Source organism: Macaca nemestrina, chromosome 4 (genome assembly GCF_043159975.1).
Source record: "Macaca nemestrina isolate mMacNem1 chromosome 4, mMacNem.hap1, whole genome shotgun sequence".
Lineage (NCBI taxonomy): Eukaryota > Metazoa > Chordata > Mammalia > Primates > Cercopithecidae > Macaca > Macaca nemestrina.
In genome coordinates, this window is record NC_092128.1 from 22,912,207 (window position 1) to 22,927,265 (window position 15,059).

Genomic DNA, 15,059 nt, shown 5'->3' on the forward strand with positions numbered 1-15,059 from the left:
GTTCCCCTTCCTGAGTCCAAGTGATCTTATTGTTCAGTTCCCACCTATGAGTGAGAACATGCGGTGTTTGGTTTTCTGTTCTTGTGATAGTTTGCTAAGAATGATGGTTTCCAGCTGCATCCATGTCCCTACAAAGGACACAAATTCATCCTTTTTTATGGCTGCATAGTATTCCATGGTGTATATGTGCCACATTTTCTTAATCCAATCTGTCACTGATGGACATTTGGGTTGATTCCAAGTCTTTGCTATTGTGAATAGTGCTGCAATAAACATACGTGTGCATGTGTCTTTATAGCAGCATAATTTATAATCCTTTGGGTATATACCCAGTAATGGGATGGCTGGGTCATATGGTACATCTAGTTCTAGATCCTTGAGGAATTGCCATACTGTTTTCCATAATGGTTGAACTAGTTTACAATCCCACCAACAGTGTAAAAGTGTTCCTATTTCTCCACATCCTCTCCAGCACCTGTTGTTTCCTGACTTTTTAATGATCGCCATTCTAACTGGTGTGAGATGGTATCTCATTGTGGTTTTGATTTGCATTTCTCTGATGGCCAGTGATGATGAGCATTTTTTCATGTGTCTGTTGGCTGTATGAATGTCTTCTTTTGAGAAATGTCTGTTCATATCCTTTGCCCACTTTTTGATGGGGTTGTTTTTTTCTTGTAAATTTGTTTGAGTTCTTTGTAGGTTCTGGATATTAGCCCTTTGTCAGATGAGTAGATTGCAAAAATTTTCTCCCATTCTGTAGGTTGCCTGTTCACTCTGATGGTAGTTTCTTTTGCTGTGCAGAAGCTCTTTAATTTAATGAGATCCCATTTGTCAATTTTGGCTTTTGCTGCCGTTGCTTTTGGTGTTTTAGACATGAAGTCTTTTCCCATGCCTCTGTCCTGAATGGTACTACCTAGGTTTTCCTCTAGGATTTTTATGGTATTAGGTCTAACATTTAAGTCTCTAATCCATCTTGAATTAATTTTCGTATAAGGAGTAAGGAAAGGATCCAGTTTCAGCTTTCTACTTATGGCTAGCCAATTTTCCCAGCACCATTTATTAAATAGGGAATCCTTTCCCCATTTCTTGTTTCTCTCAGGTTTGTCAAAGATCAGATGGCTGTAGATGTGTGGTATTATTTCTGAGGACTCTGTTCTGTTCCATTGGTCTATATCTCTGTTTTGGTACCAGTACCATGCTGTTTTGGTTACTGTAGCCTTGTAGTATAGTTTGAAGTCAGGTAGCGTGATGCCTCCAGCTTTGTTCTTTTGACTTAGGATTGTCTTGGAGATGCGGGCTCTTTTTTGGTTCCATATGAACTTTAAAGCAGTTTTTTCCAATTCTGTGAAGAAACTCTTTGGTAGCTTGATGGGGATGGCATTGAATCTATAAATTACCTTGGGCAGTATGGCCATTTTCACGATATTGATTCTTCCTATCCATGAGCATGGTATGTTCTTCCATTTGTTTGTGTCCTCTTTGATTTCACTGAGCAGTGGTTTGTAGTTCTCCTTGAAGAGGTCCTTTACAACCCTTGTAAGTTGGATTCCTAGGTATTTTATTCTCTTTGAAGCAATTGTGAATGGAAGTTCATTCCTGATTTGGCTCTCTGTTTGTCTGTTACTGGTGTATAAGAATGCTTGTGATTTTTGCACATTAATTTTGTATCCTGAGACTTTGCTGAAGTTGCTTATCAGCTTAAGGAGATTTTGGGCTGAGACAATGGGGTTTTCTAAATATACAATCATGTCATCTGCAAACAGGGACAGTTTGACTTCTTCTTTTCCTAACTGAATACCCTTGATTTCTTTCTCTTGCCTAATTGCCCTAGCCAGAACTTCCAACACTATGTTGAATAGGAGTGGTGAGAGAGGGCATCCCTGTCTTGTGCCAGTTTTCAAAGGGAATTTTTCCAGTTTTTGCCCATTCAGTATGATATTGGCTGTGGGTTTGTCATAAATAGCTCTTATTATTTTGAGGTACGTTCCATCAATACCGAATTTATTGAGCGTTTTTAGCATGAAGGGCTGTTGAATTTTGTCAAAAGCCTTTTCTGCATCTATTGAGATAATCATGTGGTTCTTGTCTTTGGTTCTGTTCATATGCTGGATTATGTTTATTGATTTGCGAATGTTGAACCAGCCTTGCATCCCAGGGATGAAGCCCACTTGATCATGGTGGATAAGCTTTTTGATGTGTTGCTGAATCCGGTTTGCCAGTATTTTATTGAGGATTTTTGCATCGATGTTCATCAGGGATATTGGTCTAAAATTCTCTTTTTTTGTTGTGTCTCTGCCAGGCTTTGGTATCAGGATGATGTTGGCCTCATAAAATGAGTTAGGGAGGATTCCCTCTTTTTCTATTGATTGGAATAGTTTCAGAAGGAATGGTACCAACTCCTCCTTGTACCTCTGGTAGAATTCAGCTGTGAATCCATCTGGTCCTGGACTTTTTTTGGTTGGTAGGCTATTAATTATTGCCTCAATTTCAGAGCCTGCTATTGGTCTATTCAGGGATTCAACTTCTTCCTGGTTTAGTCTTGGAAGAGTGTAAGTGTCCAGGAAATTATCCATTTCTTCTAGATTTTCCAGTTTATTTGCATAGAGGTGTTTATAGTATTCTCTGATGGTAGTTTGTATTTCTGTGGGGTCGGTGGTGATATCCCCTTTATCATTTTTAATTGCGTCGATTTGATTCTTCTCTCTTTTCTTCATTATTAGTCTTGCTAGTGGTCTGTCAATTTTGTTGATCTTTTCAAAAAACCAACTCCTGGATTCATTGATTTTTTTGGAGAGTTTTTTGTGTCTCTATCTCCTTCAGTTCTGCTCTGATCTTAGTTATTTCTAGCCTTCTGCTAGCTTTCGAATGTGTTTGCTCTTGCTTCTCTAGTTCTTTTAATTGTGATGTTAGAGTGTCAATTTTAGATCTTTCCTGCTTTCTCTTGTGGGCATTTAGTGCTATAAATTTCCCTCTACACACTGCTTTAAATGTGTCCCAGAGATTCTGGTATGTTGTATCTTTGTTCTCATTGGTTTCAAAGAACATCTTTATTTCTGCCTTCATTTCGTTATGTACCCAGTAGTCATTCAGGAGCAGGTTGTTCAGTTTCCATGTAGTTGAGCGGTTTTGATTGAGTTTCTTAGTCCTGAGTTCTAGTTTGATTGCACTGTGGTCTGAGAGACAGTTTGTTATAATTTCTGTTCTTGTACATTTGCTGAGGAGTGCTTTACTTCCAATTACGTGGTCGATTTTGGAGTAAGTACGATGTGGTGCTGAGAAGAATGTATATTCTGTTGATTTGGGGTGGAGAGTTCTATAGATGTCTATTAGGTCTGCTTGCTGCAGAGATGAGTTCAATTCCTGGATATCCTTGTTAACTTTCTGTCTCGTTGATCTGTCTAATGTTGACAGTGGAGTGTTGAAGTCTCCCATTATTATTGTATGGGAGTCTAAGTCTCTTTGTAAGTCTCTAAGGACTTGCTTTATGAATCTGGGTGCTCCTGTATTGGGTGCATATATATTTAGGATAGTTAGCTCTTCCTGTTGAATTGATCCCTTTACCATTATGTAATGGCCTTCTTTGTCTCTTTTGATCTTTGATGGTTTGAAGTCTGTTTTATCAGAGACTAGTATTGCAACCCCCGCTTTTTTTTGTTCTCCATTTGCTTGGTAAATCTTCCTCCATCCCTTTATTTTGAGCCTATGTATGTCTCTGCGTGTGAGATGGGTCTCCTGAATACAGCAGACTGATGGGTCTTGACTCTTTATCCAGTTTGCCAGTCTGTGTCTTTTAATTGGAGCATTTAGTCCATTTACATTTAAGGTTAAGATTGTTATGTGTGAACTTGATCCTGTCATTATGATATTAACTGGTTATTTTGCTCGTTAGTTGATGCAGTTTCTTCCTAGCTTCGATGGTCTTTACATTTTGGCATGTTTTTGCAATGGCTTGTACCGGTTGTTCCTTTCCATGTTTAGTGCTTCCTTCAGGGTCTCTTGTAAGGCAGGCCTAGTGGTGACAAAATCTCTAAGCATTTGCTTATCTGTAAAGGATTTTATTTCTCCTTCACTTATGAAACTTAGTTTGGCTGGATATGAAATTCTGGGTTTAAAATTCTTTTCTTTAAGAATGTTGAATATTGGCCCCCACTCTCTTCTGGCTTGGAGAGTTTCTGCCGAGAGATCTGCTGTTAGTCTGATGGGCTTCCCTTTGTGGGTAACCCGACCTTTCTCTCTGGCTGCCCTTAAGATTTTTTCCTTCATTTCAACTTTGGTGAATCTGGCAATTATGTGTCTTGGAGTTGCTCTTCTCGAGGAGTATCTTTGTGGCGTTCTCTGTATTTCCTGGATTTGAATGTTGGCCTGCCCTACTAGGTTGGGGAAGTTCTCCTGGATGATATCCTGAAGAGTGTTTTCCAACTTGGTTCCATTTTCCCCCTCACTTTCAGGCACCCCAATCAGACATAGATTTGGTCTTTTTGCATAATCCCATACTTCTTGCAGGCTTTGTTCATTTCTTTTTCTTCTTTTTTCTTTTGGTTTCTCTTCTCGCTTCATTTCATTCATTTGATCCTCAATCGCAGATACTCTTTCTTCCAGTTGATCGAGTCGGTTACTGAAGCTTGTGCATTTGTCACGTATTTCTCGTGTCATGGTTTTCATCTCTTTCATTTCGTTTATGACCTTCTCTGCATTAATTACTCTAGCCATCAATTCTTCCACTTTTTTTTCAAGATTTTTAGTTTCTTTGCGCTGGGTATGTAATTCCTCCTTTAGCTCTGAGAAATTTGATGGACTGAAGCCTTCTTCTCTCATCTCGTCAAAGTCATTCTCCGTCCAGCTTTGATCCGTTGCTGGCGATGAGCTGCGCTCCTTTGCCGGGGGAGATGCACTCTTATTTTTGGAATTTCCAGCTTTTCTGCCCTGCTTTTTCCCCATCTTTGTGGTTTTATCTGCCTCTGGTCTTTGATGATGGTGATGTACTGATGGGGTTTTGGTGTAGGTGTCCTTCCTGTTTGATAGTTTTCCTTCTAACAGTCAGGACCCTCAGCTGTAGGTCTGTTGGAGATTGCTTGAGGTCCACTCCAGACCCTGTTTGCCTGGGTATCAGCAGCAGAGGCTGCAGAAGATAGAATATTTCTGAACAGCGAGTGTACCTGTCTGATTCTTGCTTTGGAAGCTTCCTTTCAGGGGTGTACTCCACCCTGTGAGGTGTGGGGTGTCAGACTGCCCCTAGTGGGGGATGTCTCCCAGTTAGGCTACTCAGGGGTCAGGGACCCACTTGAGCAGGGAGTCTGTCCCTTCTCAGATCTCAACCTCCGTGTTGGGAGATCCACTGCTCTCTTCAAAGCTGTCAGACAGAGTCGTTTGCGTCTGCAGAGGTTTCGGCTGTGTTTGTTATTGCCCTGTCCCCAGAGGTGGAGTCTACAGAGACAGGCAGGTTTCCTTGAGCTGCTGTGAGCTCCACCCACTTCGAGCTTCCCAGCAGCTTTGTTTACCTACTTAAGCCTCAGCAATGGCGGGCGCCCCTCCTCCAGCCTCGCTGCTGCCTTGCCGGTAGATCACAGACTGCTGTGCTAGCAATGAGGGAGGCTCCGTGGGTGTGGGACCCTCCCGGCCAGGTGTGGGATATGATCTCCTGGTGTGCCTGTTTGCTTAAAGCGCAGTATTGGGATGGGAGTTACCTGATTTTCCAGGTGTTGTGTGTCTCAGTTCCCCTGGCTAGGAAAAGGGATTCCCTTCCCCCTTGCGCTTCCCAGGTGAGGCAATGCCTCGCCCTGCTTCAGCTCTTGCTGGTCGGGCTGCAGCAGCTGACCAGCACCGATCGTCCGGCACTCCCCAGTGAGATGAACCCAGTACCTCAGTTGAAAATGCAGAAATCACCGGTCTTCTGTGTCGCTCGCGCTGGGAGTTGGAGACTGGAGCTGTTCCTATTCGGCCATCTTGCTCCGCCCCATAAATTTATTTTCTGTTCATTCTATTCAGGACTAGTTACACTACTGAATATAAAGATTTCATATCTTTCAATTTTGGAAAAATAATAACCAATCCTTAAACATCTCATCTTACTTTTTTTTTTTTTTTTTTTTTTTGAGACGGAATCTTGGTCTGTGCCCCAGGCTGGAGTGCAGTGGCACAATCTCGGCTTACTGCAAGCTCCGCCTCCCAGGTTCACGCCATTCCCCTGCCTCAGCCTCAGCCTCCTGAGTAGCTGGGACTACAGGCGCCTGCCACCATGCCCGGCTAATTTTTTTGTATTTTTAGCAGAGATGTGGTTTCACTGTGTTAGCCAGGATGGTCTCGATCTCCTGACCTCATGATCCACCCACCTCAACCTCCCAAAGTGCTGGGATTACAGGCATGAGCCACCGCGCCCAGCCTCATCTTACTTTAGAATTCCTGTTAGATATTGCCATGAATCTAATGTCGTTGTTCCCCCAAAATTCATATGTTGAAATACTAACCCCCAATTTGATGGTATTAGGAAGTGGGTCCTTTTGGAGATAATTAGATCATGAGAATGGAGACCTCTTAAATGGGATTAGTGCCCTTATAAGAAGACATGAGGTTTTTGGCTAGTTTGTTTGTTTCCTCTCTGCTCTCCACCAGATGAAGATACAATGAGTAGATAGCCATCTGCAAACCAGGAGACAGGCCCTCACCAGACACTCGATATGCTGGTACTTTGATCTTAGACTTCCAGTCTCCGGAATGGTAATAAATACATTTCTGTGGCTTATAAGTCACCCAGTTTATGAAACTTTGCTTAGCAACCCAAGATAAAACAGATATTCTGTCTTTTCTCACTATATTCCATACGCTTCTTTATCCCTCAGACTTTTCTTTTTTTTTTTTTTTTTTCTTCTGAGACGGAGTCTCGCTCTGTGGCCCAGGCTGGAGTGCTATGGCCGGCTCTCAGCTCAATGCAAGCTCCGCCTCCCGGGTTCACGCCATTCTCCTGCCTCAGCCTCCCAAGTAGCTGGGACTACAGGTGCCCGCCACCATGCCCGGCTAATTTTTTTTGTATTTTTTAGTAGAGACGGGGTTTCACTGTGTTCGCCAGGATGTCCTCGATCTCCTGACCTTGTGATCCGCCTGCCTCGGCCTCCCAAAGTGCTGGGATTACAGGCTTGAGCCACCGCGCCCGGCCTATCCCTCAGACTTTTCCACCTCTACCCTTTCTGCTTTTCATTCTGGATAATTTCCCCAGCCCTATCTTCCAGATACATAAGTATAATTTCAATGATATTGAATCTGATGTTTAACCCACTGTATTTGTCCAACATACCCCAGACTGGGCAATTTACAAAAGAAAGAGGTTTAATTGGACTTACAGTTTCACATGGCTGGGGAAGGTCTCACGATCATGGCAGAGGGTGAAAAACGGTTCTTACATTGTGGCAGCAAGAGAGAATGAGGAGGAAGCAAAAGTGGAAACCCCTGATAAACTCATCAGATCTTCTGAGACTCATTCACTATCATAAGAACAGCATGGGAAAAACCACCCCCCATGATTCAATTACCTCCCCCTGGGTCCCTCCCACAACATGTGGGAATTCTGGGAGACACAATTCAAGTTGAGATTTGGGTAAAGGCACAGCCAAGCCATATCACCCATTGAGTTTTTCATTGGTTAAAATTTTGTCTCTGGAAGTTTTATTTGGTTCTTATTCAAAGGTTTTTAAATTTTTTTTTCAGAAGGTTATGCTACTTATTTGTACACTGTTATTTTTCTCCCTCTTTAATCCTCACAAACATTTACTTTGTATCCTCATTCAGATGATTTCACTGAGTTCAAGGACTCCAACCTCCCTGCATGTGCTGACTCTCTCTCTTTCTCTCATGATGGATTATTTTCCCACATGATTTATGATTTTGATTGTGAGATAATAATTCTAGTGGTTTATTTTTTCCGTGAGAGACCCGTGGGCCTGGTTATGGAAATGTATTTTCAAAGTGGTTTTGCATTTGCTGCTGCCTGGTACCCCAGGGATACCAATACACAGTGATGCACTTTAATTATTTTTCAGTTAGGGATTTCTGGGACGCCTAAAGAGTGTTTAGAAATCCAAACTTGGGAGAGATATAAATCGGACTTACAGGTTCCTCTGAGGATATGTACATATATATTTTATCGAAAGCTCAGACCAAGAGACATAATTGCCTCTTCATCTCCCTGCGATGGTGGATTGCTTTTCTAGTCACTTCTTGCTTTAAGACAACTGTCCTTTGATGGACTTAGCTTTATGCAAAGGTCTTATTTATAGCATAGCATTTCAATCAGGCTCAAGGTCACTAAGACAGAAACCCCCATCCTCACCTTTACCTATGTAAAGGACAGTTCCAACATCCTGTATTCAAAACTGTTTTATCTGGTACTTTTATGTATTTGTAGTGGGATATTTGGGACACTGTCTTTGTCTGTCCTGTGAAAATTGCCATTCTGCCCTCTTATACACCACCAGGCACCTCTTATACACCACTTAGGATCATGTCAACTGCACCTGTCCCTTGTTCTGGCTTCTGCTGTAGTTATAAGCTCTATTTGGATTCTGACTGGCTTCAGCAGTCACAAGCTGGCAGATTTTCTAAAACTGCCCCCACTTTCTCCTAAAAAGGAAAAGAGAGTGGGCATTAGTAACAATCTCACATTAGTAACAATCTCATTAACAGCATTAGTAACAATCTCATTAACAGCATTAGTAACAATCTCACATGTCTTTCACACCTTTCCTTGTTCTTTCACATGTGCCACTAAATTCAGCACCCATAACAATGGCTTTCATGATCTGGCTCTTGCCTCTGCCATCCAGCTCAAACCACAGCTCTAAACAACACTTAAACATCCTTGCCACATGGCTTTAACACCGCCCCACCTTTCTATTTGGACATCTGACTTTATCATTTCCAATTTTCACCTGCACCCCCGATTCTAACGTGACCTTCCTCTAAGTAATTACACTCTACTCATTCTCTGTAGGTCTGGTGTAATTGGTTCCCAACTGACCTGAAATGTCTCGTGGCCACATACCACACTGTGCTACTACTATACAAGTTGCCCCTGGTTTCCTCCAAGACTACCGCAATGGCCTTTGAGGTGATGTTAATGGCTGCCAGACTTGTCCTCCTAAAAGAGCAATATGATCCTTTCTCTGCAGTTCTGTAGCATTTATAACTTGGTGTAACCATTTAGTACTTATTGATCTACTGTTGTTTTCTTTGCTATTGTTTCCTATGTGTAAGTATTGTTCCCTAACTTAAAAGCTTATAGAGCAGAAGTCAGCAATTTGTTTCTATAAAGAACCAGATGGTAAATATTTAAGACTTTGTGGGCCATATAGTCTCTATGTCGATGACTCAACTCTGCCATTGTTTCAGGAAAGCAGCCTTAGATGATGCATACACAAATGCCCGCAGATGTGTTCCAGTATAACTTCATTTGCAAAAACAGGCAGCCAAGGCTGGGCTTGCTGGCTCATGCCCATAATCCCATCGCTTTGGGAGGCCGAGGTGGGTGTATCGTCTGAGGTCAGGAGTTCAAAACCAACCCGGTCAACATGGTAAAAACCCCATCTCTACTAAAATTACAAAATTAGCCAGGCATGGTGGTGGTGGGCACCGGTAATCCCAGTTACTCGGGAGGCTGAGGCAGGAGGATCTCTTGAACCCGAGAGGTGGAGGTTGCAGTGAGCTGAGATCACGACATTGTACCTCAGCCTGTGCGACCAAAAAAAAAAAAAACAGGCAGCCAACTCACAGCTACAGTATGCCAACCTCTGTTCTAAAGGATATAATGACTGCATATTATTCTTTATCTTCTTCAAATAGGGAAACCTCAATAAATGTTCAATACTTGGACATTCATACTCCTTGGCCTTGATAGTATATGGAAGAGCTCAGAAACAGCTGCCTGGCTATTCCAACCCCAATAAAAGCATGGGCCAATTGAATTTTAAATCCCCACACTAAATATTAATCAGTATTTCAGTATTTGCCTTGATTACACTGAAATTTAGGAATTGTTCCCTTGTCCTCAGCCCTTAACATCAATTGGACGTTTCAACTTTTTTCTTCTGGTTGTATTAACTGATTTCATTCAGTAAGATATTTTTCAGAGACAAGTAGATGAATGCACAAAATCACAAATGGGCAGTCCAGGTAAGAGAAGCTAACAAAATGTGATGCAAAAATATGTGGCTATTCCATAGAACTATAACAATTATTTCACATTGTTAGCCTCGTCTTATCTTGGCTCCTTTCTGTTAAGGCTTGTGAAGTCTTGAGAGCCCTTTTGCTATTTTTAAGCATAAGCTTGGATCCTTTCTTTCCTTCCCTACAACCATGACCTTTACAGCATGTGGGAAATAACAACAAATAAGTATTTAAAGGCATGGTAATCATTGCTGAGTGATGCATATTTTCTATTGTAAATGAGTATATTTAAACCCTCATTAATCTTTTAGAAATTTTCTGTTAATCTTTTGGAAATTTGGTTAGTATGACTCCAACAGGCCAAGCAATTCTGGGACTGGAACTCAATCAAATTCCTGCATCTGTGGATCTGAGGACAAAACCCACCATTCTGTCAAGATTCTTCTAAGACTGACAAATGATAGTTCCTAAGATGCAGCCCTTCATCAGTGCATATCTATTTCTACCCCAGTGCCAAATAAGGATTAATTTCAGGAGCTGTTAAAGAATAGTAAGAGGAAGAGGTAGAAAAGAGACACCAGAAGAAAGCCGATAGAAATAGGAAAAGGTCAGGCTCCGAACGGTGGCTTTGAGATCACTCTCCAGCAGCGTGGGTTCCCAGAGCTGTGCACCCTACCCAGCTAAGTGTCCTCTCCTGTACAGGATGATCTGAATATCTGAAATGTTTGAATTTTGTCAAAATACTTTGCTTTCTACCTCCCTTTCTGTTTTCCTTATCTTACTTTAATTTACAAAAAGAGAGATAGGAGAGAGCTAACTCAGGGAACATCTTCTGACAAGGGTTCCAAAGGATGTTTGGTGGAAAAGTGCTCTCAAGAAGCCAACTATCTATATTTTGCACTTCTAACTCTCTAAAGCTTCACTTAGTTGAAAACCATACATTCTACAAAACTAAGGACATAAGTTATACATGGTACTTATGGGGTGTGTAGAGTGGTACCTCCTTTTATTTGCCCTAAAATACCATTCTTATTTTGTTACATGTAGAAATAGATATTGTTCCTATACATGTAAAAATAGATATTTGTTCTTTCCCCTCTTCTTTGGGGGGGGCGGAATTCTCACATCAATACCCACCTCATGGTCCTCATAGCAACTGCCATTTGTTCTCTTGCCCCAGATCCCTAGGTCCCGTAAGTACTAAGCACCAGCATCAATTAGGATTCAACAGGAAAACGAACCCACACACACAATTTCAACATTGGAATTAGAGGGTAAAATGAACAAATGAAAGCACTGAGGTAGACCAGAGGTACAAAGTGCAGGAAACATCTTCCACCCTTAGGGCTATAGGACAAAGAGAAAAGGCTGGAATCACTAAGACCTGGGAGCTCAGAGGAGAAGCCCAGGGACCCAGCTCAGACCTCCAAGGAAGGACACTGACAGCCGTTTCCAGATCTGGGGTTGCCAAAAGAAGCAGGAGGCTGGAACCAACTGCCCCTGCTGAGGCAAAATGCTACAGGGTGATGCTGATGGACCAACAAGCAGGAGAGAGGTGGGTCCTTCTCCCCTTCATCCTGCCTTTCCATCTTCTTCTGGGGCTCTCTAGGGGTAGAGCCTAATAGAGAACCAGATGGCAGAGGAGGAAAGAAGAATGTAGGTTAGAATGTCCCAGACCCAGCATCACAAAGCCAACTTGAGAAGATTTATTTGGAACTGAGAGATGCTATCTTAATAACCAGCACAGCACCTGATTCATGTTGGTCAGATTTTCTTAATTTAGAGCAAGAAAGAACAGGAGGTCACTCTCTTCAACAGTTGGAAGATGTTCTTTCCTGACATTGGAGAAAACTTGACAAAAGTCAGGGCAATTTGCACTAGTTACAGAATCAATTATTACTATGGATCAAAACAAATTAAAATATCTGAAAAGGAACCCCCAGGGCAGGATCCATTTTTAGAAAAAAAAAAAATGTACTCATATAGAGTAGCTACAATGACCAGAAACTCAAACAGTAAATTATTGCACCCTTACACACACACACACACACACACACACAGTGCCTAAGAACTATTGTCTGACCAGACCTGTGCTTCTGTGCTTCCACCACCTCTAAAATCACTTTTCTCTCACTTGCATGAAAAACTCTAAATCTCATTTCCCAACATGCCAACATGTAGAGGAAACTGACTGTAGCGTATTTCATCCTGGATGTGTAGGCACCTTCAGAAACACTTCATAGATGTAAAGTAGAGTTAGAGTTTCTGGAAGCAGCACATGCTAAGGGCATAATCTCTCACATATAACAATTGCACACCCGAAAAAGAAAAATATTGCCTCATATCCTATAAAGTAAAACACAAAGAAACAAGAATTGAAAGAACAAAAGATCCTAGTAAATTTCTACCAAAAATTAGAATTGGTTCTGGGGATTCTGGAAATGTGAACCATTCCAGGTCTAGACCAGAGAAGAAAAGTCATATTTACTCAAAAAGTTACTACTATCACTGCATAAACCTTGACTTTTAGCAAACTGAACTTAGGTAAAACCTGCTAAGGCTAGAGATAAATTAATAAAAATGCATGCAAATAAACAAAACATGTGGACTAATAAAATGTTTTATTACAAAGGGAAAGGAAATATTTTTCTGAACAGCTGGAGGAAGAATATATATTGAGAATTATTTTCTTTAAAAGAAGAATTTTATTGTGTTAAAATACACATAAAATATATATTTTTAACCATTTTTAAGTGTACAGTTTAATGGCATTAAAGACATTCACATTGTTGTACAGCCCAGAATGTTTTCAAAATTTCTTTACAATCTCCCCCAAAATACAAAGAGATAGTTTCTCAGGAAAAAAATAATACTGGAGACTAGTAGAAGAGAACAGATTGCAATAAAAGCAGAAATAAAGGGAAGAACACTAAAAACTAAGATGCAATATGTTTTAATGAAATTGCATTAAAATTCACATTAGAGGCAATAAAAAGCAAAACTGACAAAAACCTATTCAGCAATGTAGAGGATAAACTTGAAATTCACCCAGAACAAAAAAGAAAGATGTAAGAAATACAAACTATAACAGAGATGAGAACTGAAGTGAAAGAAAGTTGACTGGTCTAAGCCAATCAAGGAAGCTCTGCTTTGGTCTCATAGTGATTGGTTCCAAGTGGGCATATGACCTGCGATTACCCAATCAGAGTGAAACACAGAGCTTTTACTCAACAAATGTGGGAACAGATGCTGTCTCTCCTTCTAGGTATGAATAAACAAGCCTGCAGCCCTGGAAACTGCTGGCAACCATATCACTTAAATGAGGGAAAGTATCCTGAGAATGCAGCTTACAAAGGATTAGAGAAGGGCAGAGCCAGGAGAATTGGTGCCCTGATAACAATAGGAATTTAGGGCATGTGACACCTAAACACCTTCCTGTCTCTGCACCATTCAGCTTTTTATTTAACATAACACTTTGTTGTTTAAGCAAACTTGAGTTTGAGTTCTCTTTAAATTCAAAAATATTTTAATGAATACTATCAGTAAAATCCCTGGATTAGTAAAATTCTCTGAAATCAGAATGCCCAATCTGAAGATTTTTTTTTTAAAGAAAGATTATTTCTAAGAAAGCTAATTTAAAAGACCTACGCTTAGGTCTAACCCACTGAAAGTTTTAAATGTCAATGGAGGAGAAAATATACGAGAAGCCTTCAAACAGAAAAATGTCCATCTCACCTTAGATTTCTTAGAAATACTAAACATCACTGCAATTAAACAATGTTTACAGAATTTTGAGAAATTATTGTTTTGACTCAAGAATTTAAAATATAGAAAAACTTCATTTGGATGTGAAAATAGTAAAAAGATTTATCTAGCTATACAGAAATTGTAAAAGTATAACAATAGCCTTCCTGAAACCTTAATCAAAAACAATATAAGTAAACAAGTGATGAATCAAAATTATAAATGCAAGAAAGTAAAAATGATAACATAAATATACTGGTAGTAAGCACAAAATTTGTTAAAATGCTTGAAAAATTCATTCCAAATCCAAAGTACCAATAAGCCTTAAAGAATAATTTCCATGGTTAAAACAAAAAATGATATTTAATAAAAAATGTGGCTTTGTTATAACAGTTTAAATTAACAAGCCCTTAAAGGACCCAAGGGGAAAGGACAGGAACTTAAAAGCATGAAACAGACTAAATTCTTCACTGGGCAAAGAAAGGAGTCAGGTTATAATTCCAGGCCAGCCATGGTGGCTCATGCCTATAATCTCAACACTTTGGGTTGCCGAGGTGGGCAGATCACCTGAGGCCAGGAGTTCGAAACCAGCCTGGTCAACATGGCAAAACCCTATCTCTACTAAAAATACAAAAATTAGCCACGCATGGTGGCAGGCATCTGTAATCCCAGCTACTTGGGAGGCTGAGGCAGGAGAATCACTTGAACCCAGGAGGCGGAGGCTGCAGTGAGCCAAGATCATGCCATTGCACTCCAGCCTGGACAACAAGAGTGAAACTCTGTCTCAAGAAAAAAAAAAAAAAAAGTGACAATTCTGTTCTTGATTTCAATAAAGAGAGAAATTTTAATTAGATATTTGATAATATTAAAGGCAATCACTGCTACAAATAAAGGCAAATCATGTAATTGTTAAAACACAATTTAGACCGGTCAATAGATGCAGCAAACCACCATGACACATGTATACCTATGTAACAAACCTGCACGTTCTGCACATGTATCCTGGAACTTAAATAAAAAATGTTTTAAAAACCACAGTTTAAAAAACAAAATAATCACTCGGTACATGTAGTCAAAGGTAGAAGACAGTAGAAAGCACAAGGGGATAGAAAAAACACATAAACTAAGTGAGGAAAAAACAAATATAGGTGCATGAGAAAAAT

The 15,059-nt window shown here is 40.4% G+C and overlaps 1 long non-coding RNA gene across 1 annotated transcript in view; it reads right to left on the reverse strand.

Moving 5' to 3' along the window:
• Window positions 1–7,373, reverse strand: part of LOC139362513 (uncharacterized) — a 185,578-nt gene extending 178,205 nt beyond the window's left edge. Inside the window, exon 1 of the long non-coding RNA XR_011621619.1 lies at window positions 7,335–7,373. This is a non-coding gene — a long non-coding RNA (uncharacterized lncRNA). The remainder of the gene's footprint in view (window positions 1–7,334) is intronic.
• Between the last annotated feature and the right edge of the window lie 7,686 nt (window positions 7,374–15,059).